General features: G+C 47.5%; 1 long non-coding RNA gene across 1 annotated transcript; it reads left to right on the top strand.

The window, feature by feature from the left end:
• Positions 1-245: 245 nt before the first annotated feature.
• LOC109502375 lies at positions 246-2,021 on the top strand. The gene is made up of 2 exons (XR_002160938.3): positions 246-620; positions 958-2,021. It is a non-coding gene; the product is annotated as an uncharacterized LOC109502375 (long non-coding RNA).
• The last annotated feature ends 2,929 nt before the right edge of the window (positions 2,022-4,950 follow it).

Raw genomic sequence — 4,950 nt, 5'->3', positions numbered from 1 at the left:
CCTGGGTTTTAAACCCTCAGGTCTTGGCATGTCAGCCATCAGTTTCACACTTAAAAAGATGAATGATCCAGGGGCATCTGCGTGGCTCAGTTGGTTCAGCATCCAACTTCAGCTCAGGTTATGATCTCACGGTTCATGAGTTCGAGCCCCACATCGGGCTATGTGCTGACAGCGTGGAGACTGGAGCCTGCTTCAGATTCTGTGTCTACCTCTCTCTCTGCCCCTCCCCAGTCGTGTTCTGTCTCTGTCTCTGTGTCTCTGTCTCTGTCTCTCAAATAAACATTAAAAAAATTTAAAAACAACAGGATGAATGATTCAGAATAATGGTGCCACTTTTTTTTTTTTCTGCCAGCTTTTTCTTCCAGCTAATAATGACCTCATCTCTGAAGTCTAATTCCCCCTTCCTACTAATTACTATTCAGGAGCAGGTGGTAACCACAATTACATCCCCACACCTTGCGTCTGATGTCATCTGCAGAGCTAAAATGGAATGTCTAACGGTAGCTGCAGTCATGTTGAGGAGCAAGGGAAGGGCTGGGATAAGAGATCAGAGCTTGGCTGGATGCCAGGTGTGTGAGCAAAGATCATCTTGTTTTTGTCTTCTGGGAGATTTGTGAGAGGTAAGAACTTCTTTGAATAGAGAACATGAATTTTAACAGTAGAGAGAATGAGTGAGATTGGGATCACAAATGATTTGGGGACTGACAGGATGGTCACAATCACATTGTAAGCATCCATGGGTGAGCCAGAACTTTGTGTCTGCACGTTTATACCATCTACGTGAGCCCCTGACCTCCCAGCAAGGGATGATTGACTCTCCTTGGAAAGTGACCAGCTTGGGACCCCCAGCCTGTGAAGATAAGACAGGGGAAGTGGTGACAAGAGGGGAGAGGCTGACAAATTGCATTCCCAGGAGGATCAGAGAGGATTACGGCTCAGGAATGTTATTTCTTGCAGGAAAGACGTGGCATTATCTCAGAACCATCTGGTGGCAGCGGGAACAAGAAGGGGGAAGGAGGCTATGAGCAGTCGTCACGTAGCCATGTCTTACTGTTTGCAGACGCCCACGATCAAGCTACTTCCTGACAGAAGTGGGTCAACTAACAGCCTTGGCTCAGGAAAGAATAGAGCTTCAAGGAATAAGAAAGCGGCCCTGCAGAGGCTGTGGGATTCCTCCAGCAGGACAACTTAGAGACACTACCCAAAGCTTCCTGTAGTGTGGGCAAAGTCTCCAGGCCCAGGGAGAGAGGGCAGGGTGCCCTTGGTCTTCCAGGGTGAGACTGATCTGAACTCAGGTGGGCTGATCCTCTAGGAACCTCAGTGTAAGGTGACATTTGTGGTCACCCAGGTGACCCAGGTTGTGGTCAACCAGGTTTCAGTCCGGCCTGCATATGCCTTTTGTTTGCCCCACATTCGTGATTACAAAATGGTTGGATTAGTTCCCAACTCTAAAGTAACAAGGTATTTCATATAAAATCCAGGTTTCTGGCTGCTCTTGGAGAATGAGAAATCTGGCAGCCCAGGCCCCAAGTTTTCACATAGCAACATTTGGCTGGAGTTGAGTAGCCGCTGGCCACAGAAGCCAGGGAGTAACTCTCCACTCCGGCATGTTCCCCACCCATTCACTTCATTCCAAACCCCTGTAGGCATTTGTATTTGTGACGCCTGCTCTAAAATGCAACATCAGTGAAGGCAAGGGATGGGAGCATTCGTCCCTAATGGAGCTTTGTCCCCAGCACGCGTCTGCACAGTGCTGGGCAATGCACAGGTATTTGATGTGTATTTATGTAATAACAGATAGTGAATTAAGACATCCCTGTTAAAATAAGCAGATCTGCATTTAAATCCAGGCTATGTGGTCTTGGGTGAGAAACTGAACTTTCTAAGCCTCTGTTTTCCTCATTTATAAATTAGGGACATAAATACCGACCTCCTTGGCCAGTCCAAGAAAAAATGTGAAATGCTTAGCGTGAGGCTATCACATGGTCAGCACCCAATAAATATTTGCTAAATGGCTGAAACAATGTTTAGTCACATGACTTGACCCATGGGCCTCCTTCGTTGGATAACGTAGAAATTCATTTCATTAAGAATGCATGGGAATTTCAATGGGCAAGAATCTCAAATGACCAAAATAGCAGTTCCTGTGAGGGTGAGGGATTGCTGGGCAGGAAAGATAACTTGTCCCTCAATTTCATTGTTGATGATTACAGCAGCAACACAATTTGCAGCAAAGGGGGGAGGCTGGTGGGTGAATTACAGGGGTGGGGTGGGGGTTGCTTATACAGGCTTCGAATATCGACAGGTCTGTCATACGCGCCAGGAGCTTTGCTAGGCAACTATATACGTGCGAGACCTTGGTTTCCTCCATTAGAAAATGAAGGCAATAATACCCATTATATAGGGGTTCACCTGATTAGTTCACGTAAGAATCCATGTAACATGCTAAACACATCGGCTGGCACATGGGAGATGCTCAGCAAATGATTTATTTATTGGTATGAAAGAGAGACACTGTGACATTTACAGTCTTGAGCGCTGTATTTATTCCACCACCTTGCTGTGTGACCCAGGGTCATCTACCTCCCTTCCCTTGGACTCTGTTTCCTGTAGTGTGAGAGAGTTAGCTTGTGTGGTGGATGCTGTGGAGTGCCACCCAAACCCCCCTCCAGAACAAAGGCACTCAGTAACCCCAGTGGCTGGGAGTATTGGCCACAGACAGCTCATGGCTGACTTCCTTTTGGAGAATTACTCTCAGCCAAAGGTAACTGCCTTATCCAAGGTTACACACTCTTTCCCGGGGGCGGGCAGGGTTGCTCAAAGGTACAAAATACAGAGAGGCTAATTTAGGACATCTCTGAAAGGCTTTCCAGCTTCAGAGTGCCCACGTGGGATCAGCTGAAGCCTCTGTTCCACTGTGAATCCACCTCTTCCTCTGTCCAGTCCTGTTTCTCTCATTCCCTTAAAGAGGCTGTTCCCAGAACACTCTCCAAGAAACATCTGGGTACAAATCTGCCTCACAGAGCCTGTTTCCAGGTAACCTGACCAATGGCCGTTTGAGTGATTTCACTTAGTTTCTCTGAGCTCAACATTTTTTGGCTTGCTCTGTCTGAATTAGGTTACAAGAGACTGGGATATGTTGCAGAAGAAGATCAAGGTTATATCTGCCTGTGAAACCCTCAACATAGAGTCTAGAGAATTCCTTATGAAGTTCTTAAGAATAATGTGGGAGTAAGGCAAATATTTCCCGGAAGGGCATGAGGTTTCAAGTAAGTGGCTGACCTCATCTTGTGCAGCCCATGTGGGGTTTTAGAACTGAAGGCACACCTAGTGCATCTCTGTCAGAGAGATCAGATAGACCTCTCAAGGGTCTGCAGAGAAACATGAAAGGAAATTCCTGCTTCAAGCCTAGAGGATTGATCGTGGTTTCTTCCACAAAATGCCACGTGTAGGTTCTTCTAGGACTGCACCAGACGGGTCTTGCTGGCAGGAGGTACAGATTTTGGTGGATGCTGCCTCCCATCCAGAGAGAGGAGGTTGTGAAAATCAGCTGGGATGGGAGAGCCAGGACAGTCCAGCAGGACTACCAGTCGCTGTCAGTTGTCTCCCTAACGGCAGGCATTTCTATGCCAGGAGTGGTGAAGGGAGCCTGTTATTTTTTCTGCAGAAGAGCAGGCACCTTGGCCAATGCAGGATGACCCCAGCTGTCCTTTCAGTACCCAAAACAGGAGAGTGTGCTCAGCCCCTCCAAGAAAAGTGTATGCAAAAGGAGCCCCAGCTGCATCTGGTGTTTGCACATAGTGTCCCTAGAGACCCAGTGCTCAGCGTCACATGAGTCCTCTGTGTGCTTCGGAAGCAAAGGTGCGGAGCCAGGATGCTAAATTTGTCCTTCGCAAAGTCTCCCACAAGAAGGAAAACTCCCTGAGTCAAGTCCTGGGAGGCCAGGGGATGGGGATGGTTTTAGATGGGAGGCCAGGGGATGGGGATGGTCAGAGCAAATGAGTGGAGGAGAAGGAGGCTGTTCCTGTAAGGCCGGATACAGAATATCTGCCAGAGATTCCTGGGGTGTCGAAAGGAGTTAAGGACATGTCATTGCATCAGAAAACGGACTCTTCCTTGGGCATGCTCTGTAACTCCTTGGAACGTTTATTTCCCCTTCTGTAAAACAGGGAAGATAGTAAGAGTTTTGGCTTCACGGGTTGCTGTGTAGTCTCAGCAAGGTCACATATCTAGAGGACTTAGCTCGGGCCCTGACCCTCAGCATGCACTCACTCCCTAAGCAACTGCAGTCTTTAACCCCTATTCTCCAAGGTGGCTAGAGCTCAGAGGGGCAGGTAGAGGAGTCTGGGCTCTGAGTACTTATATGTCAAGTGTCCACCAGGAGTCAGCTAAGGAGACCCTGTAACTCAGACGTGGGATTGCTTTGGCATCCTGACTGGGTCATCCTCTTGCATTTAAAATCTGAATTACTATCATCAATAGAAATGTGTTATCTTTCCCTTTCAATATTCCAATTTCTACTGGCTCCTCTTGATTCCTGTGGGCATCTACTTTAAGTGGGCAGAAGGAACCAGAAGCATTGTTTTTCTCCATTGTTGATACTATTATTACAACTAACTTGATTTGTTGAGTGCTTACTATGTATCATCTCATTTTTTGTGTCTTTTTAAAAAAAAAAATGTTTTTAGCATTTATCTTTGAGAGAGAGAGAGACAGAGTGGGAGTGGAGGAGGGGAAGGGAGAGAGGGAGACACACAGTCCAAAGCAGATTCCAGGCTCTGAGCTGTCAGCACAGAGCTCAACGTGGGCCTCGAACCCACACACTGTGAGATCATGACCTGAGCCCAAGTCAGATGTTTAACTGACTGAGCCACCCAGGTGCCCCTGTGTGTCTTTTTTAAAAAGTGAGCTCTATGCCCAATGTGGGGCTTGACTCATGACCCTGAGATC

This window comes from Felis catus, chromosome C1 (assembly GCF_018350175.1).
Source record: "Felis catus isolate Fca126 chromosome C1, F.catus_Fca126_mat1.0, whole genome shotgun sequence".
Lineage (NCBI taxonomy): Eukaryota > Metazoa > Chordata > Mammalia > Carnivora > Felidae > Felis > Felis catus.
Note: the sequence above shows the minus strand (reverse complement) of the source record. Positions and strands in the feature narration are given on the sequence as shown.